At 45.9% G+C, this 15,843-nt stretch overlaps 1 protein-coding gene across 4 annotated transcripts in view; it reads left to right on the top strand.

Annotated features, from left to right (window-relative positions):
* The first annotated feature begins 7,423 nt into the window (after positions 1-7,423).
* Positions 7,424-15,843, top strand: part of LOC107272186 — a 175,320-nt gene continuing 166,900 nt past the window's right edge. For 3 of the 4 annotated variants that reach the window (XR_001538845.2, XM_015749077.2, XM_015749079.2), the window contains exon 1: positions 7,424-8,332. The gene's annotated coding sequence lies outside the window, so the exon portion shown is untranslated. The remainder of the gene's footprint in view (positions 8,333-15,843) is intronic. The other variant, XM_025089484.1, reaches the window with a different exon arrangement.

Raw genomic sequence — 15,843 nt, 5'->3', positions numbered from 1 at the left:
AAAAAAAAAAAAAAAAAAAAAAAAAAAAAGTAACACGTCTCATATTTCCATTAAGTAAGGTAAGAAGGAGCTACGTTGGATATATGTATGTCGGGGCGGTGGCTTTTACCGTGATTAGTAAGCGAAGGGAACATAGCTCCCGCGGAGGTGGAGCACCTACTTGCATTTACACGTAGATGCAGTACTCGTGTACAGTATATCCGTATGTAGATAGATATACGGTACCTACTCGTATGTAGGTCCATGGTTTCCGATTGCTCCCTTTTCGACTTTGCTGGCAAGTTGCATCTCCTTCGCCTTTCGCCTTCAATACTTTTCAGTTGCAATGCGGATGGCTCGCGCGTGACTCGCAAGCGAATCCTCTCTGCGCTCACTAGGAGCATATTTTCACACGAGCGTCATCTGGTAGGCTCATACCTTTTCTTTTCCTTATATTTCTTTATTTTAAGCACAAACTACAGGGTAAAGTAAGTTTGTAATGTATCACGCGTCGAGTTTTGTCGCTTTTTATGCTAAACTCGTGTTATTCAGCTTCGTATGCTCTATTGTGTTCAAACTGTAACAATCGTGAATTTTGCCAGGTGCGTACTTCCTCCTGAAACTGGTCATATTCGTAAGGGAACGGAAGAGAACGGAAGAGAACGAAAAAAGAGTGGAAGAGGGCACGACGTGCCGGCAGCAACACAAATCCCTCTGGACTTCCGGAATGCCAGAAGATATATGGTAATCACGAGGCCACGCGGATATTTTGCATGAACGGAGTCTCAAGGGACGCGAGCGAGTTTTTAGTTCTAGAGCTTGAAGTGCTCTTCCTCCTTGGCTATCACTCGCAGTGCTAGTATCTTTAAATTTTAAAGATCTCTTATTATCTCTTTAATCTCCAAATTCCGAACCGTCAATCTGACAATCTGCTGTCGCCTTATAAGCCAGACGCCTATAGGGGCCTATCGTGGTTCGTGTCGATGCAAATTCACGGAGATTTGGAATGTCGATTGATTCGACATGTCTTGTCGGCGACCTTATCTCGTCTCTTGGTTCGACGCTTATGCAAAGCACGATACGATACTTAATCGCGATATTGTGAGTCCTTTGTGCATAAATTCTTTATAGGCACGAGGCATACTATCAATTTCCTTGAGTCCTCCCTCTAATCTCTAACGTATTTAGTAATTATCTATAGGGTATACGATCTAAAATTCTGAATTGACAGGGGTTGCACTGACAATGAGTCTCCATTACCACACGTAGTCATATACTATCCTGCTGTTAGATGCTCTACTTCTCCGTATGACCATCCCTTTCGCTCTCGTTTAGCCTGCCTATTTCTCATGTACAATGTAGATATCCAGTTTCACGCCATGTCCTTCGATCCTTCGAGGATTCCAGTTAAATGAGGGCTGACAAAAACACGTGTAACTTCCAATTGGCTGAGCAGTTCCTGAAATAAGATTTCGCCTTGGGGATCCATAATAAATTGGGTTGAATCAATTAAAAGGAAATTGCACATAAACTTACGTTAGATTGACCACAGACTATTTATTTACAATATACATTGTGACAATCGCGTGTATAGTATATGGCACAAGTATGAAATCCCTATAACGAGCCAAGATAGCCAGACACCCAGACACCCAGACACCCAGACACCCAGACATCCAGATGGCCAGGCATCAGTCCTCTGCAACTTTATTGGTGCCAAATTATGTTGATTTTAAATTAAGATCAATTTGCGCATCGACAATATCGACCGTCAACTTGAGCTCGAATTCGGTTCGTTTCTCTATGTGTCATTATTTTAGCCAAGTTGTACCTACGTTTATAATTAAACTGCTGCTTCTCGCTCATTCTTTGAGGACACATGTTTTTCTCAAATTAACTACATTACGGCGTCATAAGTTGCAGAGGATTCGCGTTAGGTTGTCTGGAATATACAATAACAACAATAAGTAGTAATATAATAAATCAGTCGAAATATTTTGTCGGGATTTCTGATTTAGGATAATTCTCATTACTTTGAAAGGACGGACTGCTCCTGGTCTCTCTCGAGTGCTATCCTCCTGAAAAGTAGCGAAACCCCAGCGTCGCATATATCCGCCTAGTTGTAATTGCGAATTCGGCGCAGCTTTGTCAAAGCCCCTTGTATTCGGAGATTCTCCGTTATTTGCTCTGCTCCAAACACCCGCCACATTTACATTCTCGCGTTATCGGACGAATGCTTTTGAATATCGAAAAGAGTTGTGACTCGATGCTGGCTGTTGGCTGTTGGCTGTTGGCTGTGTAATGTGAAAGGGACTAGGTACGCGGGATAGGGACAGAAGGTATGCATTGCATGTGGGGTAAAGGTGTGGTAGAGGTGGTAGAAGCTGTGCTGGTTGTGCATACGGTGCGTCAGAGCGAGAGGAGTACAGAGGCAGTGACGGAAGGCAGACGAAGGAGTGAGAGGAGGAGAGAGCGAAGAACTTGAAACAAGTGACGATCTGTCTGGCTGGCTGGCTGGCTGGCTGGCTGCGGGAGCGTCTGAACGAACGACTCGACTCCCTGGTTTAATGGAATAAAGACCCGGCAGGGCTTCGTTTTCTCCCGATTTATCACTATCTCCTCTCGCGGGATCTCGTTTGTCGCCTGCTTCTGTAAGCGGCATCACGAGCACACGCTCGAATAATGCGAATCCTTCCGCGAAGGGAACGCGAACTGCTTCGCGGGACGTCATTCAGCTTCCTTTAGCTTGACGCACCGTGAGACCTGTCGCGGATAAACAAACAATCTTCACAATATTTTCCTCCATTTTCCTCGTGTTCGTTTTTTCTTCTTCCGGCTTTCGCTGATATACTATTTTAAAATCTGACCTTTTCTGCGCACCTTTCGATTTTCAACACTCGGGGCAGAAGAGCTAGAAGGAAGTACTTGCCAAAATCCCAAAGACATTTCACGGAAATGTCAAAATTGTTATTCGCATCCGCGTTATCTCTTACAGCAGTTAAAGTAACGAATCCATTGCGCTACGCTTATCGATTGGGATGAACACTCGTCAGCAATCGATACTTCCGACCTCTTATTTTGATTGCACTTTCAGTAAAAGGCTGACATCGAGCGGAAGAAAGGTGAAAGTAGTAGAAAATAATTGCAATCGCAGTCAAGTTTCATCAAAACTCGAGATAAATAGAGTTGCTACTTTGAAAGTGAAATGAAGTGACAGTCAGAGAATCGGAAGTTCCTTCCCCCTATTCTCTTCTCTCGCTCCTTCTTGCGAGAACCAAATTCGAGCAACTAGAACAGAGTATGGCTTTGGCAAGTTCCGAATTGACTTGCTACTGCCAAACTTTTAGACTTGCATGTACCTTCGGCACGAACTTGTCAAGTTTGGACTGCAACATTTCCATTGAACGATCATCGCCATTCTCTGCTACAGGAGCACAGCAGGGCATGCCTTCTGAGCAGAAGCAAAAATTATTCTGTATCGTGACGCAACATCAGCTGGCTGAAGGGTGATGTTGAAATTCGACGTGGCACTGGATCTGACAATCGGTAGTTAATCCAAAAACTTTAAAGAATAAAAACGATGCTGCGATTCGCGTGCTCGATGCGTCAGGCACAGAGACCTCCGCCAATTAAACCGCCTTCTTTCACTGGCTAAAACTCGTGAATAATTATTAAGGCAAGAACGCATGAATTAATACCCATGACCGTCGTGAAAATCCAATGGCGCGACGCCACTACTCAGGATTCCAGACTGCTTTATAACTATAGTAACGATCCGACTGTGTCGAATCGTCGTGGCAGCAAGTCGCTCGTTACATATGTAATTATTTTCGATACGGCGTTAATTAATAAACGGTAAGTAGAGAGCCAGAAAGAAGTGGACTGAGTGCAAACGGCAATTTAATTGCATGCACCGCGACCGCCTGCCCCGTGCGGCTGCGGTGCGTACGCGCGCGTAACGTACTGTGCGACATTTGCACCTTTATCAGCGTGCGTGCGTGCGTGCGTGCGTGCGTGCGTGCACGTTCAGTGTGCGCGAGTGCTATATCTACGCACACCTATCCGCCTATAGGTTCTCCTACAGGTTCTCATGCTGGAACCGCTCGGCAATGACATGGTACATGGTATGTACCTGCCATCGACGTACTGCGTACTTTTCCTGTACGCTGCACTGCGCTGATCGTCGGCGTCGTCGTCGTCGTCGTCGTCGTCGTTATGTCGTTATGTACATATAGTCTGGCTTTCTCATAGTTTCTATGCAAGCCAAGTGAAGCGTCTAGTAAAACCCTGCGGTATTGGTCCCTTTTACTGCACCCTTGATCCGCCATCCGCCATCCGCCATCCGCGTGCACCCTCTTGCTGCATGATACTCGATCAAAGTATCGCGAAATTTCCACCAGCGAATAATTATTAATCAAACTTCTAGAATTTCATAATATCAATGACATAACATTTTAATTTCCGTGCAAGGAAACATCTATACATATAATGTACTTTTTTGCTACCTGTTCGTTTGCGCGTCTACACTGTGCCGATCATCGTGCTATGCGGAATTTATTAAGGATTTTTCGGTGGATTTTTTTAAGAGACAAAAGTGTATAGACACTACCGTTTAGTTGTATGAAGATGTAAAGTGGTCTCGGCAAGTAGTTGTCGGATTGTCCTGTAAATGTATGAGAGTCAAGTGAAAGGGGAAAGAAAGTCATAAAATAGGATGCAAAAGTAAGAAGTCAGCTTAGCGGATGGCTGCTTTGCTATAGGTATGTGTCTTGACAAATATTAGGGTTACATTCGTGTCCTGCGTCCTCCGTCCTCCGTCCCCGATTCGCCATACAATTCCGCGCAATGTTTTCATTTAATATCCGGTGAATACCCGGTCAATTCGACATCCGCATTCAAGGAAAAGATTGCGAGAGCCATTTCCCGTGACTCTGGTAAGATGTCGTTTTTAAGGTCTTTAAGATAGCTGCAGAGCGAATAGCCGTTACCGTCCTACGCCCTCGCTCTTTCGTTCTTTCGTTCTTTCGTTCTTTCGTTCTTTCGCGTAGCAACTCGTTCTTAGTTGAACAGCATCGTCCCGGCAAGAGTCGAGCTGGTTGACATTGCGACGTCACATCGCAACGACATCCGGAAGGGAACAGAGAGAAATAAAAAAGGGATGCGAGAAATCTAATGACGAGCGAGCAGCGTCAGGTCCTGCCCCCTCCCCATTCTCCTAAATTCTACAGATTTTATCTCGAGCTCTGCTTCCTTCTACTTATGGCCCCGTAAAGGTATAATATTATATGGGGCTCCCGCAGAGGTTGATCACGGAAGCACAAGAATAAATTGAATTCCGTAGACTGTAGCCTAACTGAGCCGAAGCTCGTATCTACTGACCTCTCGAGTACGTAGGACGATCCGAAATCAGATGGCAGCCAACCAGCTCGTACGTGAACAATTCGATGCGTTACGTAGAAAGAGCGGTTGTGCACTGGCACGATACTGGCGCAAGAGCGAGGAGGCCATAAGGGGTTGCACGCTGCTTTTGTTTGCCTGAAGTGCGCTTTGCGTTGGTGTAAGTCACACTGAGCGCGAATATGCGTGAATGAACGAATGCGGGAGGGAGCGAGGGGCTCGGAGGTGTGTTGGTGTGATACGTGCGACACGCCGAGTGCAGATCGTACCCGTAGACCGGTTGACATGGGAAGACATCCCTACGGATGGGTACGAGGTAGGTTCCCTGTACGAGGTACAGGGAAGTATATACATATACGTATACACAGTCGTTAGAGGGTGCTCACGTTTTATTTATCAGCACTGATGGTTTTTTTTGCTTATCAGCACTCAGTTTTTTCGTATATGAGCATCCGTCATATTTTCCTTCTCTCGTTCAAGGAACCACTGAAAGGGATACTCGGGTTATCTCGTATCTACAAGTCCTGCCCCTTTCATTCCTTTCTTTCGCACCATGATACTTTCTAAGTGTAATCGTCTTCTTCTCGAGGAATACATTCCACCTTCTGTACATAGTATGCAATATGCAATGCAATCGAATTGGGAGGTGAAATACATAGTGTTGTATATATCTATTGCGCAATGTTCTTAGTTATTTCTATCAGTGTTATTAGGTTATTAGTTATTACATGTATACATTACATACCTACATACCATATATCTAGACTGTCGTTGGACTCCGTTGGAAATTCCATCGCTGACTCAGAACCCTGGGCTGCCGAATGCCGCGTTTGTATCAGCAGATAACGGCATAACTTCCGAATTCCGGGAAAGAAAACGTGAATGCGATAGACGACGAATCATCTGGAGCCCTGGATGCATACCTCTTGAAAGGACAGCCGCAACACTTATTATAGCCCATTATAGTGGTAAGATGCTGGACGCGATGGAGAATCTTGGAGGATAAGGAAATATTGCTGAGACACATATATCCCACAAAGAAATAGAGAATTTATGTAGCTGCCGCGTCATTGTAGGGAATCGTCTGGCACGCGGGATGTCATTCCTGTGCTACTCTTCTGTTCTCACTGATACTGACATGTAGAACATACTAGTACGACTTGTCCAATCGGCATACTGCGGCTAGCACAGCTGGGCTCTTGGGACTTTTAAAGCTCCAATTATTAGGCGCGAAAAGTTCCACAGAGAGTAAAGTACTCGTAAAAGGAACGAAGAGTCGTCCTAAAGTAGAGGGACAGATAAATCGATATATAATAGATCGATACCTTTATTTCGTACTATAATAAAATCGTATTGGAGCATCCCGGCATACTGTAATTAACTTGAAAAGATGCTAAATTATGTATTCTAAATCCCAGTATACCATATAAACATGGTCCTCTGTCGTTCCACCATTTCTCTCTCTCTCTCTCTCTCTCTCTCTCTCTCTCTCTCTCTCTCTCTCTCTCTCTCTTTCTCTCTCTCTCTCTCTCTTTGCACATGTTCTTCTGTTCCGTTTGTATTGAAATAGTGAACCCAGTATCCTAAATCTGTGGACATATTAACGCGGTATTCTTTAGCCCGTTGATAGGGAAGACTTTGGTTTTTCAGCGTGTGCGTCGTGCAGCTTCTGCACCGTTACTATGGCTAGTATGCACGGCTGCCAAAGGCAAAATTGTACAAAGTCTGACAGAGAGAGAGAGAGAGAGAGAGAGAGAGAGAGAGAGAGAGAGGGGGGGTATATTTGCTATTTTATGTGAAAAGAGAACCCGGAGAAATGAAGCTGGAGAACAGTGTAGGAGTAAAAGATATCCGAACACTGTGGCGGGCGAGCGGGCGAGCGGGTTGGCTGGTTGGCTGGTTGGCTGGCGGACAGGCAAGCAAGCACGCACGCGGATCCTAAAATAAGAAGACGTTTGGGAAGTGAGCGAGAAGGAGAGAGAGAACGGTCAGGGGCGGATGGGAAAAGGGAGTCCCAGGCGCATAGCGTCTGCGGGCAGTACACGCGCAGCCGCCGGAACGCGCGCATCCCAGCATTCGCGTTTCCACCGAGCCCCGCGAAACCACGTTCTTCATCCAGACAATCTTGGTAATCTTTGCCGATCTTCGTTCCGTGTCTAATCCTATTAGACTTCCTCGACGCTTCATTTGTGTCCGCGAGTGTATCGAGCCTGCACGCGACTCCATAATCTCTATACTCCAGGTGTGATGACGTTTTAGCGAAAGGAAAAAAGAGCAAAAACATATTAGACACATTATCATAGGAATACTCTCTTCTCCGAATTCAGCGTTAAGACATCGGGCCGATCGATCTCGTTAATAATGCAAATTCCCCGCAAGGATTCTGCGTTATCTTGGGAAGTATCCTTTCGGCACGCAGGACTCACCGCAAGTCCGTCCGCACGTTAGAAGATGGAACCGCGTGAGACAACACTGCTGTCCATTTCTCAGCACAGATCGTCCCCTCGTTTCTTTTCCTCCTTCGTTCTTGGGAACGAAAGTCGAAGGCGACGCAACGAGATCGCGAAGACGCGCACACGCGATGCCACGATCCGAGATCAATCGGTTGCCGGTCCTGCGCCACCGCAGCTTCTCCTTTGTTCCATCTGTGCGGCGGATGCAGCTCGTGTGATACAGTGCGCTTTCGTGATCGCTGCTCAGAGTTCTCGGTGAGATCGCGTTCGCGATCGTCAGCCGATTTATAAAATCGAGAGACGCAACTGCGTCGTCAGTATTGTCGTTAACGATTACCGTTAACTGGCATCAGCAATCGGATCGTCGTGTCTTACGCGTCACAGCGAGTCGTGAAAGCACTCCTGTGCCGAGGATGCGTCACTCAATAAAATCCCGGTGCTACACTGACTGATTTTCTTCCACCTACCTCTTAGGGAAGGTGGGATTCGAGCTTCGAGAATCGGTAAGTTTTCTGTTCAGATGGTAGACTACCCCCCCTTATATTCCTCTATGGGTCTTACCTTAGTCTCCATTGCACGTGATATGAGCACAGCGCATCTTCAAAATGATCCAGTCCTTTTGATAACTATTGCGTTTAGCGTCGTCGTAACATGTAACAAATAGGATGCGCGTCTACATGACGGGCTTATCATAATCTACTTGTTTCAAGTACGATGCGTTGCACGGAGAAAAATGTACAGTTGGGATTACTGGAGCAATGGTTAGTATTTGGAAAACTAGAAATTCTAGCGAGTATCACTGCTCTAGTAATCGCAACTACACATTTTTTCCAGAGGATCCGGCCGCCAGCTGATTCGAGGCTCGTTTGTACAATATTAGATTAATATTAGATTAATCGATTTGCCCAAGAGAAACTGAAGGACGAGCAGGAAACACCGAGACAGAATCGGTATGCCGGTATCGGTTCCCGGGCCAGGACGTTCTCATGTCGATTTTCGTCCTGACTCTTACACGTCTCTGTATTGTCCCAACGGAGTGAATACCGTCACGACCTACATATCAACGTTACTATACATATACGTAACGCGTTGTCACATCGTATCCTACGTCAATTAGCGCTCAGCACATGTATCTGATATGTCTGATCTTTCAGGAGCTCTCGCTATGTCACGATCAGTCTTCCTGTTCCACGTGGAGTAGGCAATCGGTGCGTCAGAGTATACATATGTATATCGATACGTACACAGTGCAAATCCAACTGTGTTATTCCCTATCCTTTCTGTGGTAGTCACTTTTTACACACTTACGAGTCTGTTGTGTTATTCCCGTATATTCCAACGTATAATAAAAAGAACATAGTTGTAAGTGTATAAAAAGTGACTGCCATAGAATGGACATAGAATGGAATTTACATTGCAGTATGGAGCGCAAGCAAAATCATACGTCGGCCGGGCGTCTTTCGCATTTTATACTAAGAATAAGGGAACATCAACTGCCAACGAACAGTTAAACAAGCATCGCTTTAAAACGGTTTGTGCCATAAGGCCCATATGGGCGTTCAGCGATTCGCGCGTTTAATCGATCCTCATCGGCTCAACCTCGTCAGCTCGTGACCGCTTCCGTTCGGTAGGCCGCACGGTAAACTGTAAAACCCCATTCATTAACTGTAAAACAATATTAGCCAGACTCCACCGAGGGACTCATCGTTTATAAATAATTAGTAGCCTGCTAAATTATGCAAGGCCAGTGCAGCCGAGATCACGGGCGCCTGCACTCATAAGAACTACGAGAGAGAAAAAGCGAGCGCAGAACTTCCGAGAGAAATAAAGTTCCGGTTCTCCCGTTTCGATTTTCCTCCTCCGACCATCTCTCGTATCCTTTTACTTATACTTGTACTCCGATCCTCCTTAACGCTTGCCATATTGTTGACTTGCACGAACGACTATCGAAAATACAACTAATTTTAAATAAACATGTGATTTGCTAGTTGAGTCTTCTCGATTGATTTTCTGAAGAAACCGTTTCCTAGACAGCCTTGCCGCACGCTGGGAATAGAAGGTTGCATCATAACATACGATATAACGCTGGTTATTCAGTTACATGCGTATCGGCTGGGCCTCGTTTACGAGCTGGTTAATTATTTCTGTTAGCGAAGCATTATTTGCATTATTTAATTTAATTGGCAGGAGTGGTAGTCGCTCCTGAAAAGCAATTCCGTTGACATTGCCAAGCGGAAAGCCAAATCATTGAATTTATGTGTCCCTCGTGGTATAAATCCAGCCTTTTCGGAATTACGCAGTATGGCTGAATATGAACTGCTCTTTAATGGCCGGCTCTTTGGTTATCCAATGTGAAGCATGGTGCCGGCATAATTTAACCAAGAATGAAAAGTCACGTTTCGGATTAAAGAGCGGCCAAGCAAGTGGACGCTGGATTTGTGTATCGCGTACCAACGAATATGCACACTGTACCAACGAATGGCACTCGTAGTCCTGGAATCTGGTGAATCTGTCACGAACATCGAAGCGCTCTCGCGATTATAGCTAGGATAATTGCCTCGAGGGCCTTGAATCCATATCGAATCTCGCTCTTCAACCTTTCTTCCCTTCGTTAAACCTTCTCCTCCTTCAAGACCTTCTCTCTCTCTCTCTCTCTCTCTCTCTCTCTCTCTCTCTCTCTCTCTCTCTCTCTCTCTCTCTCACTTCTTTCTTTCTTTTTTTCAAAACCTCGTCCTCTCTTCTTCCGATCACCCATCGATTTAGCCCCACGCGATTCGCATTCGGATTTGTAAATTCGCGATTCGCAGTGGCGGAGTTCGCGAGCCGAGGGTCGTCGAACTCGCACAGTCGCACTACTTTGCGTGTCATTGATTCGCAGTTAATCTCGAGTGGGCCGCTAATTAAGGAGCAGACCAGCTGCCATCCAACCGACACCGGCGTCACTCTCATAATCGTTATACAGTATATCGCCGTCGTCGTCATCGATTCATGATGAACGACGTCGTCGTCGGATATCGCGAATGAGGCACGTGAGTCACGTTGGCTCCAGTCGAACGTCAGCCGAGTATCTTGACGTTCCCGGCCTATTGCTCACAACTGGCAAGTTCCTGATTCTCGTTGACACGATTGTCGTGTCGCTCGCTCGATCGGAGGGCAGCAATCTGCAACTTCAGAATTCCAGAATTTACCAATATTTCATTTGAATGGCGGTCATTTGCTGGCCAGATCATGATTAGTTGTTTAGCGTCTCGGCAACTCGGCAATAGCGCGTACTGCTCGATTCCCTGGCGCACGGCAACACGGCAACTCGCGGGGCCACTTCCCATAGAAGCAGAGTTGACCGCTCAATTAATAAAAACAACATTATTGTGGAGATCCATTTTCCGTAGTCGGATCTCAATTTTTTTATAGGATATATTGAAATGATGTACATGTGTATGATACGGCATGTAATAGACCTGCATTGCCTATCCTGTCGGGCTGGAGTACGAATCGTGCCATCTGCCAGCTGATGAGTGCGCGGTTCTTTCTGGAGCCTTCTACTGGAGTGTAACCCCTGTAGAGTGGCGGGCACATAGTAGTGATATTTATTACGTAATTAACGTTTCATAATTATAACCACCGAAACGAAGAGGTGCGAGAGCTCATGGTCTTCTGTGACATATCATAATATTATATAAGCTTTCATAATAATTGTGAATAAGGCGGTGCGTTGCTCTGAAGAGCGTGTTATGTAGGTCTTTACATGATGTGGCGGCGATACGCGTCGACGTCCCATATTTTGACGAAGCTCAATCCGCTAGTTGCACGTGTATCGCGCACTACGTCATTTTTTGTCTCTCTTCGACAGTGGCCGCTACGGCGCTTCAATTTAGTGCAGCTATAACATAATCTGTAACTCTTCCACATGTATCTACAGTTGCCTTATGTACATTTACAGAAATGTTGAAAAATGTATCCCCCCCCTATCTCTCTCTCTCTCTCTCTCTCACACACACACTGTCGCTCTCACTCTATCTCTTAAAAGAAATTCCTTTCCAATCTCCCTGATATTATATCCATATGTATATTATATCCATATACGTATATCCACTTGATCTATGACCTCAGAGATGCGGTCGCCTCGCTGCACCGCTGGACCAACTTTTACGTGAAGGGTGAAGGTGCCGCAATAGCTAACGCCCAAAATAAAAAGGTACGAGCGCGGATTTGCCCATGACGCATTGTACTCTGGCCTTAAGTTTCCGGACCTGATGTCCCTTGAAAATCAAGCCGCCGCCTCTCCAACAATCTCTCTTGCATTTGTGCAGCTTGTGTAAATTCTCGCTTCCTCTTCTTCTTTCATAGTTTCTCTTTTAAGGTATTTTTGTTCCTCCTTGAACAAGAAGAAGCGAATAATCGTGGCCGCGCGGCGATGGCCTCGGAACTCCATCCTGACCATAGGTGATCCGCGTCGCGCGGACTCCTGGCTCTTCCGTCGAGCACCGAGACTTTCTCCAGTGTTCTTGGCGTCATCCGAGGAGCACAGCTACTATGCCTCTTGGATCTCAAGTAACTTGGCAACGGGACAATTATAGCGGTTACTACGGCGCTTTCCTATTCGATATCACCGTCGTCCATCTTTTTCCCCGTAATAATTTCGTAATTCACTTCTTTGCACTTGTAGTAAACGCGTGCATATATAATACTTGCACCATAATTCTCGTAATCTTTACGAGGAGTCTCAAACGTACATCCTGGTACGTGCGAGCCATTAATTAAACAACGCATGCTCTCTCCCATTGGGCTAACAAAACACTTTTTACCTTTCTATTTGGCTCGCCCCGGGGACACATGGAAAGAGGCACGAGTCGGCATTCAATCGTAAAATTGGTCACGTGGCTGGAAATCTTTTCAATGGAAAATGGAGTAAAGTAGGGTAGGGTAGGGTAGCAGGCTAGGGCGGACGGGAATACCGAGGGAGGGGATGCATTCGAGGGCGATCGAGGGCGATCGAGGTCGACTTGTTACGCAAGCTAATCGAAGCGAAGGTCTGGACCGGATTTGTCCTCCTGTCCTCGAACGATTCGGACCCTCGTCAACCGCAGCCCTTACTTAGGGTTACGCACTCACGATAGCACTTCCGCTTTCTTTAAAATTCCAGAAGGACTCCTATTTTCCAGCGGAGTTTGCAAAATATGAGATTTTAACAGGTCAGCCATATCACATATGACCTGCAAGCCAACAACTTTCGAGTCGGAAGAGATTGATTGTGGCTCGTGTGATATTAATAGTCGAAAAACATATGGCCAATTGAAAAGAAATTTCAATTTTGGCCGCATATTCTTGAACAAGCTGCAGCACAAGTTATTGCACGCGGAATAGTCTGCGAGTTTGGTCCTTACGTATATGAAAAAGAAGAAATTTATCGCATTTGTCGTAATGACTTAGCGATGCACATAAAGAATACTCGGGTGATAGATCGGTATAAGTCAATGGATTCAAAAGTACAGATTCTCTCTGGTTGTTAATAATGTCTTTATTCTCTGTGCTCTCTGAACGTCGAAATGATAAACCATGATTTAGCAAAGTTTACCACAGTTACGAAAATTATGAGAAAATTTTGAAGAACTCGGGCAACACTTTCACATAGTATTGAGAAGTTGGCATTTCCTTGAACGAACGGGCTATCACACGTCATGGGGCGATATCATTTGCACGGACAATTTGCAAAATCAATAAAATAGACAGGCAGCTAGCCGATCGTCTATCCATCCATCGGTCCATTCATGCAGCAGCGAATGTTAGGTTCCGTAGTTTCTGTATGATGTGTTCAGCTGATGCAAATAGAGTTCTCCCCACTACAGTAGATGCTTTCTGCATTTCTTCATTCATCTTCCTTGCGTTTGGTTGCCAATGACCGACTACCTGGCTGTTTTTTCTCTTTCACTCGGGATTGAACGTAGAGTAAGCTTCAACGTGAGTGCATTGCGAATCACTAGAATGAAGCAACCGTCAAACGCGAGATATATGCCATTCAAACAGAAACATGGTATACATAGTCAATTGGATCCATAACCTAGTGAGTTTAAATAGAAAATTCTATTAGGTTTGTTCACTCATGCATCTCCGATTGGACCAATTGTCTATAAGAATGGATTTCAGCGGTTCAGTTTACGACCAGCCATCGACTTGACGCATTAGACGCGATGGCATTATCGTTATTAGCGTGCGGAATCTCTCTCTCTCTCTCTCTCTCTCTCTCTCTCTCTCTCTCTCTCTCTCTCTCTCTCTCTCAGTCTGATTATTTTTAACTTTACCTTCCTCTAGCAACTCGCTCTCTCGCTTCATTTGTTTCTATGTACGTGTTCTCGAATACGGTGTATCGAATGGATTCGGCAGCTGCGAGAATTTACGCAAATTGTCTGTCGGTTGCGTCGACTGCGCTTTGGATCAACCCAGAAGGTTCCATTACCTGATTGCGAAGAGTAATTATGCGTTGTGCCGCACTCTGACCCCTGCAGGCACTATTCCCATTAATGGGTTTCTTTTCTCGACTATAGATAGACAGACAAAGTCACATGCACAGACTCACTGCAGGATACACAAGTTGTCGGCCGGCATTGCTGCCATTAATAATTGAATCGCGCCTGGCGCATCGACGTTACATCAATTTCCAACGATCGTTGAAGCGCAGTTATCTAACGGACACGCAAAGACGTTAACACGCGAGCACGCAATACGCATCTTCTTGATCTCATTGATTCGACTCCGTGGATCGATCCCCAACGCCTCTTTTTCCGTTCTGACATACCCACAAATAATGATCTCGCCTCTCGAACCTCTCGAACTTCATGAGAGCCTCCTGAGCCTCCTGAGCCTCCGGACCACGACGTTCGATACTTATCCTGGGCACGCAGGTTCCGCTGCAGGTCGCCTAGAGCGCAAGCCGTTGTCGCGAAAAAGCGCGATAAGAATTAGCTGCGTCTCGTTAATTAGTCTACCTGACCGAGTCTACCAGCCCAGGGGAATTCCTCTCGTTATCTCGAAGAATTTTCAGTGCGGTTCGCCGAGCTGTGCCATTCCGCGTACGTGTGTACCTTTTATCGTAGACATAGTATGTAGGTATATTGACTTATACCTATATTCTTGAAAAGTGGAAACTCCTGTCGACCACGAGGAGGCCTCTCCGCGCTCTCCGATTTCCCTTTGGTTCAATTAACTGATGAACTCTAATCCCTCTGGCGTCGATCCCTACGATGCATCCCGCAGTTGATCCTACACGGTGCATCCTACGCTCTGTGCATCTGGTTATGGCCTACACCCCCTCTTTTCATGCATTTTCATGGTCTCGGCAGGCGGCGGACGTAACGTGTCGTTCCATCAAGACATTCAGTGCAGCTTTCGCCCTTCGGTGCTCTTCGGTGCTCTTCGGCATCCGGCATCCGGCATCCGGCATCCGGCATCCTACACTAATGCGCGTACGTAGGTATACATATAGTATTGCACTGTAAAATCGAACCGTCGAAGGGAATCATCCGCGTGAGCGTGGGTGCAGAAACTGCAAGAGGGCATTCACTCTTGTAGAACCTGAAACATTTAGCGACCGTATTACGTGGAAATCCTCGAGGACGTTGTGCAACCTGTGGGCGTAAACTCAGTACGATTGTAATATGCTTTTAGCAATATAAAAATTTAACGAGTAGATTTTTATGATGTTTCGGCGGATTATAGAAAGAATCGCTAAGAAATAACCACCAACTCGTTCTTTTATTGTCACGCGCAGGATTCCCTTATGCGTGGCAGTGCCCGTGTAAGCGTAAATGTCATAATAATGTATCCCTGCATTCCCGCGATCTCAGTTCACTTTCATCTGGTGTCCGTCAACGGGATAGGTACCACGGGGCCCCCTTCCCTTCCCTTCTCTCTTTTCCAGAATCTACGTACCTGGGCTGTCCTGCCAGTCATTTTAGTGCTTGCCGGCGTGCGCGTGTTGTGTGCGGAGAGACAATGGATCTTCCGTCATACAATACAG

This window comes from Cephus cinctus, unplaced genomic scaffold (assembly GCF_000341935.2).
Source record: "Cephus cinctus unplaced genomic scaffold, Ccin1 Ccin1_scaffold1123, whole genome shotgun sequence".
In the NCBI taxonomy this organism is placed as follows: domain Eukaryota; kingdom Metazoa; phylum Arthropoda; class Insecta; order Hymenoptera; family Cephidae; genus Cephus; species Cephus cinctus.
This window is presented reverse-complemented; position numbering and strand designations above follow the sequence as displayed.